A 17613-nucleotide genomic window follows, 5' to 3' on the forward strand; every position below is an offset into this window, starting at 1 on the left:
CCCCTGTTGCAGGAGGAACTCTTGCTAGGATCTGAGTGCAAACTCCTAGTTTCCTCACTATTTCTTACCATTTGTAACTTCATATATTTAGTAGTCAACAAAGCCTGCTCAATATCAACTCCAGTAAGAAGTTGATAAGGGTAAGAAGAGAAGCAAGCTACAGCACTGAGAAGCTCTGGTTTGTTCATGTAGCAGATCATCTTCAGGGAGAAGAGAATTGAAGTGTGACATGACAGGTATAGTAAAGCACAGGTTGCTTTCCAGTCAGTCCAGTCAGGTGTCATGGAAAGAAAAGCTGATGATGCACAACGATCCTGTTCTTGTATTCCCCACAGGAAGGGAGGAATACAAAAATGCAAGGTAATGTGATGCAAGAAGAGAGGAGTCATTTGTATGGGTATCAAGGTTAAGATGAAGAGATTCCCACAAGAACTTTAAAGTATGCTATGTGGTTTGAGAAACAGAATGTATGATGAAGAGTTTTTCTCAAGTCAAAAATTGCTGATGTGTGTTAGTCTTTCTCCCACTGAATATGATGGAGTGGATGGAGAAGGCAGATTAAGAAGTGAAAGGGCTGGAGGTGTGGCTCAAGGATTGGGGCACCGAGGGCACCAAACAATCATGATTGCTATGCATGGAACCACAAAATTGTGATTTCAGTCCTCATTAGCACAGAACAGAGATTGAAGGGAAGAGAACAGGGTGAATGAGAAGAAGGAATCTATCTACTTATATGAGATAGGAGATAGGAGATAGAAGATAAAGCAAGGGGCATAGCGAGGTCCACACCAGTCCAGCACCATGAATGATACTAGACCCAGCTGTCTCAAGGAGTTATGGCCACAGATGTGGAACAAGCACTCTAAACAAAAGGGAATAAGAAAGGAAGATTACTAGGTAAAGTAGCAGTAGGACCTTGACGTTTCCATGCAAAGACAATCCTTATTTTATTTTATTGTATTGCAAAGGTGATATAATTAGGAGACAGGTATTGAGTCCTTTTCTTTTTGACCAGAGCCATCACTTCCTACATTTCTCCCAGCGTTTTTGTTTTTCTTTCTTTACTCTGGACCCCTGCCGTCCCAAGTTGTATTGTTCCTTTCATACTTACTTAAGAAGTGAGCATTAGGTTATTGTAGTATGAAATAATCATCATTTGTGTATTATTCCTCTAAACTTTTATTTTTCCACATTCATAAAGTTAGCCTTGCATGGAGTCATACATCCAGCCCAAGTACTATAGGAAATCTTCATTCTATAAGCTAGAGGCTGTGACGAGAAACATAATAGTAGATAAAAGCCCCTGAGGTTGAAAAGCCATTTTGTGGGGGAAAAAAAAAACAACAACGTTGTTAACTGACTGAGGATTAATCTTAAGAATGAGTGTGGGCTCTGGTCCATATGATTAGCAATCTCTGTGATAGTTACATTTTTCTCAGGTGTATAGGAGGGCTTAAGAACGTACATTGCATCCATCTGTACCCATCTATCTCATTTTGATGTTTGACTGACAGTGACATATTCTGCCCTCTACTGTCAGTCTAATGTTCTTATTTGCCTATTGGCATTTGCTCATCTTTTTTTAAATGGAATTGTATTACCCAGGAGATGTACAGAGAAGGTACAGTTATAGATGTAAGGTAGTACATTTCTTGTCAGACATTGTTACCTTCTCCCACGTTTTTATCCCACTTTCTCTCACACCACCATTTGTTGTAAACTTCATTTCCAACTATTTTCTTGTGGGTATTGCTGTTGCATTGGTTCACTCCTTGTCCTTTGTCTCACCATTTTATTGTTCCCTTCCCTTCCCTAATTCAGATAAACATATATACAATACACTGGGCAGCAAAATCAAATACAGGAACCATAGGGGTTAAAACACCTGGGAGTGGGGGAGAATAAAAGAGAAAATAAATAACTTCGCATAATATCTTAGAAACAGCAACCACAAAGAAAAATCTCTTGTTTCCATACCATGGAGTTCATTTCACTTCGAATAACCTTATATGTCAAAAGTACACAGCTACTGACTACTGTGAATCTCTGGTAAGACTATCCTAGACATACAGTAATTATAATTGTGGGAAAATGTACCCTGATTTGTGTGCCCAGGCTGCTCCAAACTAATCCTTAGATTTCAGTCTTCTGGGTAGCTAGAATTAATGGCATATGGTTTGGGTAGAGCCGGTCAGATCTGGCTGAGTATGCTAAAGGACAGTAGAAGCACACTTCCTGCTCATAGAGATGTAGCCCACAGGCATGTCTGTCTAAATTCCAACCCTAGGCTGTAAACCTACTGGATACCTGTGTGTGGCTGAAGCTGGCTATATCGTCCCTTCTGTGTATGTAACAATCCCATTGGTTACCTGTGTGTGGCCAAAAAATGGGTTTCTACATAAAAATCCTGTGTGAGAACTGCTCAGGGGCACAGTGTCAGCTCCTAAATCTGCGCTATGTCCCTGGCCAGTCAGTACATCATCTACTTCCCCAATAAATTCATCTTTAAAAGAAATGGTAAGGTGGGGGCCAGGAGTTTGGCCTAGTGGTAGAGTGCTTGCCTAGACCTGGATTCAATTCCTCAGTATCACATATATAGAAAAATGCTGGAAATGGTGCTGAGGCTCAAGGGGTAGGGTTCTAGCCTTGAGAAAGTCCAGGGACAGTGTTCAGGCCTTGAGCTCAAGCCCAGGACTGGCAGAAAAACAAATAGTAAAGTGCCAGGTGCGTATGGTGTGGTGTACTCCAATAACTCTCAAGAATCCAAAGACTGAGGTCAGAACATTAGGGCCTTGAGCCATCCTGGATTGACAAATCCTGCAGTCTGTTCACCTCCAAAAGAAAAATTGGAGGTGCAGCTTTACAGCTTGTACAGTGCAAGCCCAGAACAGGAAGCCCTGAATCAAATCTTAGTACCAAGAGAAGAATTTGAGCAAATAGAAAAAAGAGAAAAGAAAGTATCTCTGTCTTTCCACTCATTGATTCTGTCTCAAAATTTAAACAATTCTGTACTTGGGAAGATGGCACTATTGGTCCTGACTCCTGTAGCCACATTTGTCTCTGCTCAGCTTTCATCATATCCAAACAGGCGGCTAACTCTTACAAGAGACTGAGTGTATCTGCAAGTGGAATTGCCTTTCATGTGTGGACTTGTCATCTTTTGACAAATACAAGTCAAAAAAGATATAATCCTTAAATTCTGTTCTCTTTCTTCCCCAGTACTGGTAGCTCCCTGCTTGAGAGGGAACATTTGTGATTACTATGCCAGCTGCAAGTTCAAAGAGTTCAAAGTTCTCTGAACAGTCTTCTTTACTATTAACTACTGTCACTGAATCTGCAGGTCTGCATGCAGATCAGAAACCAATTTCTCAGGCCTGTACTCATTCTTAGCATAGTTGCTTAATGAACCAGTGAATAATGTGGAGATTGAATAATTTGGACAGTGAATAATTTGGAGATTGGAGATATAAAAATACACAAAGAATAGAAATATTTGGGACTGGAGAGATAAAATTACAAGGGCTTCTACCTGGCTTTGCCAACAGGTTGACAGTAATGAATGAAGTCTCTTGCCAACCAAGAGTGCCTTCTGGACAGTGGTGCTCTGCAGCTCCTGATCAGAAACATGGATCTTGATTCCAGACTTGGGAGTCAATTTGAGGACCTGCCAAGGGTGTAGGAGGCTGGCCATCACAGTGTAGTCCAGAGTCCTTGTCAGTTCATGTAACTGGACAAAATGGCTTGGAGTAGACAACACATAGTCCAGATGCAGAGATTTAGGGAGAAAGCAACCAAGGAAAACTGGGCAAATCTGCCAATGCATGTGGATGAGTCTCTGCCCATTTCTCACCTAGCCAAAGCCACATGGCCCTAGGGAACCTCAGAGAGGAGAGTTACATTGCTTTCATCAAGGGTAGATAGAAATGGGAGAGCATTTGGGTGCCTTGTTCCTGCAAGCCTAGCCTCAGGAGTCCTATCAATCACATTTTTTGGAGAGATGCATGACAATGTTGTCACCGATATATCAATTAACCATCTTAATGTTAGGCAATATGTTCAATATGTGCAACTTAATCCTCACAAAACTCCTATGATTGAGTATTCTGATTTTTTTCAGAATGTACCCAGAGACTATGTGGTTTCTCTTTATGTCAAATGCAGCTGAGGCTTGAATGTACACAGGGTGTTGGATTTAGTTTTTGCCAGCCATGGGCTTCAACTCAGGGCCTAAGCACAGTCCTTGGACTTTTGCAAGGCTAGAGCTCTACCACTTGAGCCTCAATACCACTTCTGGCATTTTTTTCTATGTGTGTGGTACCAAAGAATCAAACGTGGGTCTTTATGCATGCTAGGCAAGCACTCTACCACTAGGCCAAACTCTCAGACCTTGTAGTTCCCTTTTAACTCACCTATAATCTGCACAGCCCTCACTCAAAATGAACTATCACTCAAGCCCAATTATATTCAAGAGAAAAGGGAAGATAAGCTTCTTGTTTGAGGAACAGTAAATGGGACAAAATCAAATACCTGCAAAAATCACTGCCTAAGTAACAACTGCTCTGGAGTAACTGCCTGTGACAGCTAGGTAGTCCCGAAGAGTCTCTACTAAGCTTTGTAAATTCAGGAGATTGTCTCTTGTCAAACACACCCAAGAAGCCTACAAAACCTGGTTAGGAGGAAAGCTGGACAGTAATTTTTGAATGTTGTCAGAATAGTAGGTGTGCCAGTGCTAGTGAACCTGGGTTGCACAATCAGAATAGTTCCAGGATCTCAGTTCTATATGGAGCCACTATATTTCCAAGCGTTGGTTCCCATGCCAGATACAGTGTCTACTCTACAAACCTGGCATCCCTGTCAGGAATTCAAGGAGGCAAGGACTGTATCACTGAATGGATCCTGACAGGACAAACAGACTTTCTCCAAGAAAAGCTTATCCAGACTCCAAACGAAGGAAGACCAAGGATTCAAAAAGTGTGTCCTCACCAATACTCCTCAAACTGAACACAAAATAGAAAGGAAAGGAACATTACAAACCAAACCACATCTACTGAAGCCTGTACTATCCCAATTCCAAAAGCAGTCCAGGGCACAATGAAAAACAGAATTTTTATACCTTAATTTCTTCCATGAACACAGAGGCAAAAAATGTCCTTAAAAACAAGCCTACAGGGCCTGCTGTTTGGCTTAGTGATAGAGTGCTTGTCTAGCATGCACAAAGACCGGGGTCCATTTCTCCCCTACGCAAACACAGAAAATTAGAAGTGCTGCTGTGGCTCAAGTGGAAGAGCTCTAGCCTTGAGGAAGTTCAAGGACAGTGCTCAGGCCCTGAGCTCAAGACTCAGGACTGGCAAACAAACAAACAAACACAGCAACAAAAACTGTTTGTATTACCCCAACCTCCTGCCCCAATGGTGGTACTGGGGTTGAACTCAGGACCTTTTAGTTCTAAGGAAGGATCTCTTATTGTCTCCCATGGTTTCTACTCGCTCCCCACTCATCTTCAACCATAGTGCTGGAATTCCTAGCAGTAAGACAAGAGAAACATATAAAGGGTATCCCAATATGAAGAGAAGAAACTCTATTCCTTTTTGTAGACAACATGATCCTGTATTTAAAGAACCCTATAGATTTCCTCATCCTAGCTACGTGAGTTGGTTTGGAAGTTTGGCAAAGTAGCAGGTCATAAAAGCAACCCACAAAAGCAATATCCGCAGTTGGGGCACTGGACCCCGAGGAGCTTAAGAGCTGCGAGTGCCATGACAGCGAAGTTGGGGACCGGCTCCTGGGCGAGTCGGCAGCGTCCGGGGCGGCCTGAGCTCGGAGGACGCGGGCCCGGCAGGAAGTGGCCTTCCAAGGGCTTGCAAGGGAAGTTTCTTGCCAGTCTGGGTAGTGGTGTGCTCTGTGAGCTGCTCTGCAGCTTCCAGCACCACAAGCAAGTGGGTAACTATCTCATGGCAGCAGAAAGCTGGGCGAGAGCAAGGGGCTGCATGGACTGACCGAAGAGATGGTAACAATAAAAGTCATGAATAAGAAGGGAGCCAAGAAGGACACTTATGTCATCCAAAATCTGAGGGGAGAGGAGCAGATCTAACAGATGATCCGCCACGCCAACATCACACAGCTGCTGGGTATTATCTCGTGTTGGAGCTGTGTCCGGTGGCAACTTAACACCAAACAAGTGACTTGTGACAAGAGGCTGGAGGAGTCGCAAGCCCCAAGATGCATCTGGCAGCTCGTCTCCGTAGCGGAATGTCCGCGCGGGGCTGGGGTGGTGCACGGAGACCTGAAAATACAGAATTTGGTACTGGATGAAGACAATATCAAGCTCATTGACGTCGGATTGACCAACGGTGCAGCGATTCTGCATTATTCGGACCCCTTCAGCACCCAGTGTGGGGGTCCTGCCTGTGCTGCACCCGAACTGCTGGCCAGGAAGAAATATGACCCCCAATTCGATGTCTACTCCATTGGCGTGAACCTGGACTTCATGTTGGCTAGGATCCTCCCTTTCACTGTGGAGCCTTTCAGCCCGAAGGCTTTATACCAGAAGATGCTGGGCAAAGAAATGAAGCCCCTCCCCATCGACCTCTTCACAGGGGCCATCAATTTCCTTCCCTCTCTCCTGACCCCGTGAAGAGGACCAATATCCACCAGGCACTGGCAACTTGCTGGCTGAATGAGAATTACAGCGGCAAAGTGCCCTATAATGTCACCTTATCTCTGCAGGATTTCTCTGGAAGGCCTGAGTCCCCAGCATGGTGCTGCACATGTCTGAGAAGCCGGGCTACAAAAACAGCGATGTCATGAACACAATGCTGTCCAACCATGCCTGCCACGTCCTTGCCATCGACTCCCTCCTAAACAAGGAACGCGATCTCTACTTGTCAGGAAACTCTGAAATCCAGGACACCATGTGCTCCATTTACAAGACCCAGCTCTACCAGACACAGGAGCCCTACCAAGAGGCAGTGGACACTCGGAAAAGACTTGGAAAGCCATGCTGCTGTGCAGGATAAGAAGCCCAAAGAACAAGAAAAGAGGGCATTTTCTTCATCAGATTTCCCAGTAAGTTGGACAGGAACCTGCCCTCACACAAAGCACCCTCGCTGTCCCTCCTCTCGCAGATTCAGAACATCAAAGCCCTGCTGAAGGACCTGAAGGCCTCAAGGTCTGCCATCCCTGACAACGATTCCTTTGGCTGCCACAATGTTTTCCAGAAAACCTCTGATTCCAGTTGGGTGGCACCATCTTCCGTGGAGTTCATCCCCGTCTCACCTCCCAGGAGATGAAGAAAGCACAGCCCCAGCAGCTAGGGCCCGGCAGGGCTGGCATCCTTCCCGAGGTAGACCCTCACCCCACAGGGTTCGCTCCTTTGAGTCTGTCGATCGCGACGACCACATAGAACTGTTGTCTCCCCACCACTCCTGAACACACCTGTGAGGAATCCCAGCGACAGGACACTCCAGGCTCTTGTCGGGAAGTGGGTCACCTCTCCAGACCCCGTAGCATCCCACCCTGGTCTCATGAAGATAAGAGCAGCCTCCCAAAAGAGGAATGGGTGTGTTCCCCACCTGCTGTTCTCCGAAGTGGCCCCGTGCAGCCCCTGAGGTGCCCCATCTGTGTGAAGAGCCGAGGCAGGTTCTCCATGATGGGCACTGGCTATATGTGAGCAAGCGACACCAGAGCCTCAAGGCCTCTGCGGAGGGGTCCCTGGAGCCCAGCATGCCCCTGCTGCAACCCACCGGACCCAGCAGCCTTTCCTTTGACACGGCTGTGTTTTAAGAAGCAAAAAGAACGCTTGCAAAACAAAACAATACCACATCTAAAAGAACATATGTAATGATCAAGTGGATTTCATTCCAGGATGCAGGGGATAATACAGATTATAAAAATCAATAAATTAATTATAACATATGAGCAGATTAAACAAAAAAGGGCACAAAATCATCTCAAGTAATTCAACATCCCTGGGTCTAGGAGTTTGGCCTAGTTGTTGAGTGCTTGCCTAGCATGCACGGAGATCCGAGTTCAATTCTTTGATGCCACATATATAGAAACCAGCCAGAAGTGGTGCTTTGGCTCAAGTGGTTGAGAAAGTCCAAGGACAGTGCTCAGGCCCAGGACTAGCAAAAAAATTTCAAACATCCCTTCACAATAACATTTTGGAGGAACGTAGGATTAGAAGAAATATACTTACACATAATAAAAGGTATGCATGGCAAACCCAAAGCCAATATCATGCTAATCAAGGAAATAAAAACATTTCTTCTAATCTCGAGAATAAACAAATGTTATTATCAATTCAGTGCTTGAATTCCTAGATGGGAGGAGGGTAAAATCCTTATGTTGGCATAGCACCCAGGCTGAGTTCAATCCTCATGACCAACAAAATACACAAACAAACAAATAAACAAATAAATAGATAGGTAGATAGATAGATAGATAGACAGATAAATGTGAATCCCTAGGGACTGTGAATATTCCCTGCTTTGCACTGTATTTTAATGGAATTTTAGGTAATGTTTAATTCTATGATTTCTTTTTTGAGACAAATTATGAGACATAGTACTCAGGTGTCCTCAAATGTGTGATCTAAGTGTTAAAGTTAAAAGCATAAACCAATTTGCCTGGCATAGATAAAATATAATTTTTATATACGCATTCCCTGACATCCAACAAAAGTTATATTCATATTACAGAAGACATCATTATCTGGGGCTGAAATTTGAAATATGAGGTTGAAAAATCAAATGCCTTTTTTTTCACTTGGTAGTAGTGATGTTTGAAATTGGTGTCTTCAAGTGCTCTACCACCTGAGTGCTCTTTGATACTGGGTCTTTCCTGCCTTTGCACTGGAGACTGCCTTAGATCACAAGCTATTTTTTTATTGTAATTAGTAAAAGGGTTACATGATATTTGCCAGATAGAAGGTGCATTAATTCACATACATTGATACCCTTTCACATGTCTTGGTACCCATTTCCCTCCCCCCCCACACCCCCCACCCATCTTGGTTTTCCCCCCTTCCCTATCAAATTTCAAATATCCAAATACAAATAAGCTTTTTTTCTAACAATTGGTCTATGTTTTCATTCCAGCTGGCACATTACAATGTGACAGCTATGCTTCCAGCTTACATCCCCACAATATCTAGGCTTTTATCAAGATAGGATCTTACATTTTTTTTTCCTGTCAGAATGATGTGTAGAGGGGTTAGAGGTATGTTCGTAAGGTGGTGAGTACATTACTTTGTGAACATTGTTACACCTTCCCATATTTTTCTTCCTCTTTCCCTTCCTCCAACCCTCACAAGTTGTGAAGTTCATTTCCATCAAATCTAGTAACCATCTCTGTTTCACTGGTTCATCCCTTGTGCTTTGTTTCATCATCTCTTTTTCTCCTTCAATTCCCTGCCTTAAATGAACAAATGAATATATGTACAATACACCAGGGATAAAGTCAGTTGCAGCAACAACAGAAGATACATTATAAGGAGAGAAGAAAGAGAAATAACTTTTGTTAGAGTGCTTGCCTAGCGTGCACTGGGATCAATTCCTCAGTACCACATACACAGAAAAAGCCTGAAGTGGTGTTGTGGCTCAAGTAGCAGGGCACTAGGCTTGTATCCAAGGACAGTGCCCAGGCCCTGAGTTCAAGTCACAAGGCTGACAAAAAACCCCAAATTTAAAACATTAAAAACCACAAAACTATTTGGGAAGTTCATTTGGGTTTGCCTAATCCTATATGGTCATATACCCATAGCTTTTGAACAATTTCTCTGCTAAGATAATCCTAGACACATACTATTAATTATTAAAAATGAAGAAAACCATAGAGCCAGTGTATCTTTGGGCCTCGCTTACTTCACTTACTGTGATTTTTTTTCTAAGTTTTTTCCATTTTCTTACTAATGGGTCAATGTTGTTCTTTCTGATGGCAGTATTGAATTGCATTGTGCCATAATGAACATAGCTGTACTGTAGGTTTAGTATGCCCTTGTTTCTGGATATTTGAGTAGATGCCCAGGAGTGGAATTGCTGGGTCATAGGGGAGATCTCCCAAAGTGGCCGAAGAACTTTGGATCCCTTTTAGTGACATCCCCACCAGCATAGGTTGTTATTAGATTTCTTGATAATGGCCATTCAAACTGGATTGAGGTGGAATCCCAAAGTTTTTTGACTTTCATTTCTTTTATGCCAACGGTTGCTGAGCATTTCTTTATATGTTTATTGGTCAGTGTGATTTCCTCTTCAGAGAACTCTCTTTAAGCCTTTACTCCACGTTCAAATCAGATGGTTATTTCTGGAATTAATCCATGCCAAGGATCACCATTTATCTCTTATCGCTTCCTATAAACATTTCAGGACATCTGCTTTTGTCTCGAGGTTTTTGATCCATCTAGAGTTGATTCTGGTGCAGGGAGACAAAGAAGGATCCAAGTTTGGTTTCCTACATGTGCTAACCAATTCTGCCAGCACCATTAGTTGAACAGGCTGCCTTTCTTCCATCCTAGTTTTTTGGCTTCCTTATCAAACAGTAGGTGGCCATAGGTCTGCTGCTTATTTCCTGGGACTCTGGCTCAGTTCCATTGGTCTCCAGGCTGATTCTTGTGTCACTGTTAAGCTGTTTTTATTTCCATAGCTCTGTAATAGAGTTTGAAGATTGGTATTTATTTTCCTCCAGTGCTATTTTCCTTCTAAGGATTGTTCTTACTATTAGGTGTCTCTTATTATTCCATTTGAATTTTTGGATTGCTTTCTGTTTCACTAAAAATTGTTGCTATGGCAATATCGACATTTTCACAATGTTAATTCTCCCAACCAGGAACATGGGAGGTTTGGTCCACTCCCTTGGTTCCACTTTAATTTCCCTTTTTAGGTTTTTAAAGTTTTCATCCTAGAGGGCCTTCATTTTTTTAAAATTGCAATTAATAGAGGGTACATTATGTTCACCAGATATAAGGTGCATTACTTCAAAACATTGTTACACTTTCTCATGTTTTTGTCCTATTTCTCTCCCCCAGACCACACCCCTCATCTTGTTTACCCCTTTTTCTGTCCTATTTCAAATAAATAGATAAACATATACACAGTATATCAGACGAAAAGGTAAGATACTGTAACCAACAAAAAACACAAGAGAGGAGAAATAACATAGTACACTATATGGCTCTCCTTTCCATATCCTGGAAGTCCTTTCATTTAGCCTAATCCTATATGGCCTTATGAATCCAGATTTTGCCCTATTGTAATCCTCTGCTGGGAGAGTCCAAGGTTATACTAACTATAACAAATTAGGGAAACCACTGCATCTGTGTGCTTTTGGTTCTGGCTTACTTCCCTTAGTATGATTTTTTCCAAGTCTTTCCATTTCCTTGCAAATGGCAATGTTTTTCTTTCTAATGGCCGCATAGAATTCTATTGTGTATAAAGACCATATCTTGTTGATCCACTTAGGGACATCTTTGCTATGATAAACAGTGCTGCAATGAACATCATTGTGCTAGTGGATTTAGTATGTTCTTGTTTCTGGACAAATGGGTAAATGCCAAGTAGTCGAATTGCTGGGTCATAGGGGAGCTCTATGTTTCCAACCCCACCCACAGAGTAGTCATGATCCCTCCAGAATCCGTTTTTATTAGATTTCTTGATCATGGCCATTCTAATTGGAATGAGTTGGAATCTCAGAGTTGTTTACATTTGCATTTCTTTTATGGCCAGACATGTCTATTACTTCTTCATGTCTGTGTCTACAGGCCATTCTTCTTTCTTCTTCAGAGAAGACATTCTTTAAATCTTTGGCCCATTTTTTAATGGGATGGTTGTTTTTTGGAGATTAGTTTTGTAGTGATTCAGTTTTTTTAGCTGTTGATATATTTTAGATATGAGGCCTCTGTCTGTTGTGTGGTTAGTTAAGATCTTCTTTCCCTCTCTGAGCTTTCCATTTAGCTTGCTAGTTATCTCCTTTGACATACAGAATCTCTGCAGCTTAATGCAGTCCCATTTATATGGCCTTTCTTTCACTTGTGTTTCTGGGCCTTTATTAAGAAAATGTCGACCTGTGCCAAGGAGAGCTAGTGTATCTTCTATTCCTTCTTGTAAAGTTTTTAGTGTATCTGCTTTTATCTCCAGGACTTTGATCAATGGATCAACTCTAACTGTGGAGTTAATCCTGGTGCAGGGTGACAAAGAGGCATCGAACTTTAGTTTTCTGTATGTGCTTAACTAGTTCTGCCAGCAATTTTTTTTTATTTTGGCACAATTATCAAAGGTCAGGTGGTCGTAGGTTTGTGGGTTGTTTTCTGGGTCTTCAGTTCTGGTCCATTGGTCCTCAAGTCTGCTCTTATGGCACTACCAAACTGTTTTGGTTATTATAGCTCTGTTCTGGAGTCTAATGTTTGGTATTGAATTTTCCCCTGCATTGTTCTTTCTGCTAAGAATTGTTTTTGGTACATAGTGTCTTTTATTATTCCATATGAAATTTTGGATTGCCTCTTTATGTCTTTCAAGAATAACATTGGGATATTGATGGGTATTGTATTGAATTTGTAGATAGCCATTAACACGATTGCCATTTTTATGATGTTAATTATTCCAATCCAGGAGTATGGGAGGTTTTCCCTTTTCTCAGCTCTGCTTTAATTTCTTTTTCCAGGATTTTAAAGTTTTCATCATAAAGATCCTTTACATGTTTAGTTAAGTTAATTCCTAGGTACTTTATTTTATTTGAGGCTATTGCAAAAGGAGTTGCTTTCCTATTTTTTGCCTCATTCCTCTCATTGTTGGCATATAGAGGAAAGTGGTTGTTTTTTGCAGGCTAATTTTATACCCTGCTAATTTGCCAAAATTTTGAATTAGCTCAAGCAATTTGGGACTGGAGTCTATAGGGTTCTTTAAATACAGAATCATGTCGTCTGCACAGAGGGAAAATTTCACTTCCTCTTTTCCGATTTGGATCCCATTTATACCTGCTTCTTGCTTTATTGTTCTGGCTAGGAACTCTAGTACTATGTTAAAGAGGAGTGGAGAGAGGAGAGAGTGGGCATCCTTGTCTCGTTCCTGATTTTAGAGAAGTGGCTTTAGCTTTTGGCCATTAAGTATAATGCTAGCTATGTGTTTTCTCATACACAGCCTTTATTATATTGAGGCATGTTCCATAGATTCCCAGTTTCTCCGGAGCATTTAGCCTAAAGGGGTGTTGGATATTGTCAAATGTCTTTTCTACATCTATTGAGAAAATCATGTGGTTCTTGCCCTTGCTACTTTTGATATGATAAAGTGTATTAATTGACTTGCATATATTGAACCAATTTTGCATCCATGTGATGAATCCTGTTTGATCATAGTATATAATTTTTTATGAGTTGCTGAAGATGTTTGGCCAGTATTTTGTTGAGCAGTTTTGCATCAATATTCACCAAAAAATGGGTCTATAGTCCTCTTTTTTTAATGAGTCTTGTTTTGGGATGAGTGGATGTATAGAACAAGTTTGGCAAATACCCTTTGCTTTCAGTTTCATTGAAGTTCTTGAGGAATATTGATGTGAACTCAGAATTCAGCTTTGAATCCATCTGGCTCTGGAATTTTCTTGGATGAGAGATCTCTTATTACCATTTCTTGAAATAGTGCTTGAAATAGGTCTGTTTAGTTGGATTAAGTCCTCTTGGTTCAGTGTCAGAATGTTAATCTTAGCTAGCAATTCATCCATCTCTTCTAGAATCTCAAATTTGTTGGAATAAATGTTTCAAAAGTATTCCCTTGTGCTTCCATGTATCTTGTTAATTTCTGTCTTGATATTTCCATTCTATTTGTGCTTTTGTTTATTGGGTGTGTTCGCTTCTTTTTTGGGTAAGATTTGTTAAGGTTCTGTCAATTTTGTTAACTGTTTTCTATAGTTTCTATGAACTCCAACTCATTTAATTCTGCTTTGACTTTTAATAATTTGCCTTCTTTTACTGAATGAGGGTGATGTCTTGCCCTTTCCCAAGTATTTAAGGTGCACCATTAAATTGTTGGTTTGCGATTTTTAAATTTGTTAATGTAAACACTCAGAGCTATAGATTTTCCTCTGAGAACTGCCTTTGCTGCTTCCCAAAGGAGCTGTTATTTTGTGTTTCTTTTTGTTAATTTTCATAAACTGTTGATTTTCTGTTCTGATGTCTTCAATGAACCACTGGTGATTCAAACCACTCATTCATGTATATCTTTCTCTATGTTTTCATACTTTTCATTCATCATGTTTACCAACTGCTCTCCTAGGTTTGCCATTGACTGCTCTATTGCCATAATGAACATAGCTGTACTGTAGGTTTAGTTCCCCCAAACTTGGCCTTAATCCTGATGCTTTATTCTTCCCGAAGGCCTTCCCAGTTGGTGTCACAAACACCTTTCGATTCACTCCTTAAAGGTTCCATGTATATTTAGAGACCCATTTTTCAGGAAATCTAGACAGGCCCCAGCAATGTCAAAACTAAGGGTATCCCAGTATGCAGCATATTTTATATCATCCTCCTTTTCTGGTACAATTTCATAACCAAGGTATTTTGGTGGTAAAGGCAATAAACTGGGTGCTTGGTCTCACAAGTGATAGCCTAGTTACTGAAATCTGAGGATCACCATTTGAAATCAACACAAGTGGATAAGTTTGAGAGACTACTGTCTCCTATTAGCCAGCCAAAGTTTGGAAATAGAGACGTGGTTCAAGTGGTAGAACCCTGTCTTTTAGTGAAAATCCATGAAAGATCAAGAACCTCTGGATTCAAACCCAAATATTGACATACACACAGAGACAGTAGCAGAATTCTACCTAAACCCTTCTGTCAAATGAAATAAAATTAAATATCATACTTTGAGCTCTCCAGTGACAGAAGATTCCCACATGTCAACAGATTCCTTTCCCACATACATAGATAGATTCCTTCTTCTCCTTCACCATGTTCTCTTCCCTTCAATCTCTGTTCTGTGCTAATGAGGACTGAAATCACAATTTTGTGGTTCCATGCCTAGCAATCATGATTGCTTGGTACCCTCGGTGCCCCAATCCTTGAGCCACACCTCCAGCCCTTTCACTTCTTAATCTGCCTTCTCCATCCACTCCATCATATTCAGTGGGGGAAAGACTAACACACATCAGCATTTTTTGACTTGAGAAAAACTCTTCATCATACATTCCATTGCTCAAACCACATAGCATCCCTTAAAGTTCTTGTAGGCATCTCTTCATCTTAACCTTGATACCCATACAAATGACTCCTCTCTTCTTGCTTCACATTACTTTGCATTTTTGTATTCCTCCCTTCCTGGGGGAATACAAGGACAGGATCGTTGTGCATCATCAGCTTTTCTTTCCATGACACCTGACTGGACTGACTGGAAAGCAACCTGTGCTTTACTATACCTGTCATGTCACACTTCAATTCTCTTCTCCCTGAAGATGATCTGACTACGTGAACAAACCAGAGCTTCTCGGTGCTGCAGCTTGACTCTCTTCTTATCCTTATCAACTTCTTATTGGAGTTGATATTGAGCAGGCTTTGTTGACTACTAAATATATGAAGTTACAAATGGTAAGAAATAGTGAGGAAACTAGGAGTTTGCACTCAGACTCCTAGCAAGAGTTCCTCCTGCAACAGGGGAGCTCTTGGTCTCTTCTGCACATGGAGGCATGCGTACAAGGCTAAAATTAAGCTTCTGGTTTTACTAATCTATCACTTACAACTGATTGTCCTTAGACTCATATACAGTAATATAAATGAGCTATTGAAACACACCAGGATTCAAAGAAAATTGGATTCATAAATTGCAGTCTCAGTTTGCTTGGAAAACTTGCTTTCTAGATCCTTTGACTTCCCATTTTAAGACCCTTTGTCACTGTCTTCAAAACTGTATGACCTAATTACTGAAATGCCTACATACTCCTGAAACCAACCTTCCCTTACAAACTGTACAACTCCAACACACCTCTGGCAGTTCACACAAGCCCTCAAGGTCAACTCTGTGGCCCTACTTAGCAGAAGAATGCAGACTTTCTTGCTTCAGCTTCCCTAGAGCAGTGGTCTCACCAAGTTAGCCCCCAAGGAACCGTTCTTTAGAGGACTCCTACATGAAATTCATCCAGTGTACTCCATTTTCTGTGGTGGTGGTGGTGTTGGCCGTGGGGCTTGAACTCTAGGGATGGGTGTTGTCCTAGATGCATAGCTAGGATTGTAAGTGTGTGTCCCCGGGGCCCAGTGCCATTTTTTTAAAGGACTCCATCTGTTGGAAGAAGCTCATCTTACCTTATTTAATGGAAACAATCCTTCTAAATTCAAGCACAAGCTAACTGACTCCTGTTTTGATTGCACATTCCTGCAAAGTATTATTTCACACATGACATCATTGAACACATGACCACTCTAACAGCTTCCTGGAGAAGTAGCTGAAACCAAAGTAAAAAGCCATTATCAGGGCATTCTTTGAACCTCTCGACTTATTGCAATTGAGGAATATAAACTCAACCCTAGATAGGCCCATGTCAACACTCTCTAACATTTCTAGCTCCTTCAGTCTCTTGGAAAGTGGACAATAAATCCATGTCTCATTGCTTGCTACCCCAACTCATATTTGGCAACCCACACACTGGCTAAAGCCCTCAGACAGGCATCTTTATGGACTGCATTTGTTGATCATATAAAAAAATAAGTGGGGAAATCTCTGACAACTAGGAAGGCATTTCCAAGAACCTTCTCATCCTAAGAACCATCTGTTAAGCACTTTTCTTTCACATATGGCCGAAATAAAGAACTCATGTGTTCCTGAAAACAGTCTGTCTGACTCTATGGTTCTCTGCCTAACCTTTCAGAAAAGGGAGTGCTTCTTTTGGTAGTGTCCTCAGAGCTGAGATGGTGATCGGAGGGGAGATGTGTGCATGAAAGTACACCGGTAGTCACATGTGAGGTCTCAGACTAATGTCTAGGGTTGGGGATGTTTCTTTGGAATCCTCTCTTACTATGTGAGCCTCCATACCAAGAAGTAGCCTTAGCCAGGAAGTGTGGCTCACACATAATCCTACTTACGAGGCACCTGAGACTAGCAGGCCTCCATCTTGCCTGGTCACAGTGTCTAGGTCTCTTGTGTTACTGTTTCTTCTTCCTACTTACCCCAGACCACTATATGGTGCTGGTTCTAAGGGAGAAAGAGAAAAGAAAAGTCCAGAAGAAGTAGGCAAAAGGAAAGTGCAAGGATCCACCATGTCAGTGTCACGTGCTGTTTGCCAAAGGGTTCTTTGCTAGTAGGTGAGTTTTTCTTCCTTCTGAATTTACCTCAATCCCAGGTGTACCCACAGAAGCTGCACAGGATATATACACTCAGTATTGTCAGACTGATATATTCTGCCCATTTGCTTTGTGTGTCATCATGAAGCCACTTGTTTCCCTTTTTCACAGCAGCACATCAGCCCTTCCTCAAGTCCCCTCTCCACACACAGATGTCTCTGAGGATCATAGATTTGAGGATCTTCCCTGCCAGATGGAGTTGCATCCTGTTTATGCTCTGGGTTCTTCTTGAATTTGGGTCCAGAGAACTTAAAGACGATTTCACAGCATACCCTCTACGTGGCAGTGAGAAACATAGTGTC

At 41.7% G+C, this 17613-nt stretch overlaps 1 pseudogene; it reads left to right on the plus strand.

The window, feature by feature from the left end:
• Positions 1 to 465: 465 nt before the first annotated feature.
• On the plus strand, positions 466 to 7782 carry LOC150040277 (hormonally up-regulated neu tumor-associated kinase pseudogene; annotated as a pseudogene).
• The last annotated feature ends 9831 nt before the right edge of the window (positions 7783 to 17613 follow it).

The sequence above is a fragment of the Megascapheus bottae genome, chromosome Y, assembly GCF_031878675.1.
Source record: "Megascapheus bottae isolate mThoBot1 chromosome Y, mThoBot2.hap1, whole genome shotgun sequence".
In the NCBI taxonomy this organism is placed as follows: domain Eukaryota; kingdom Metazoa; phylum Chordata; class Mammalia; order Rodentia; family Geomyidae; genus Megascapheus; species Megascapheus bottae.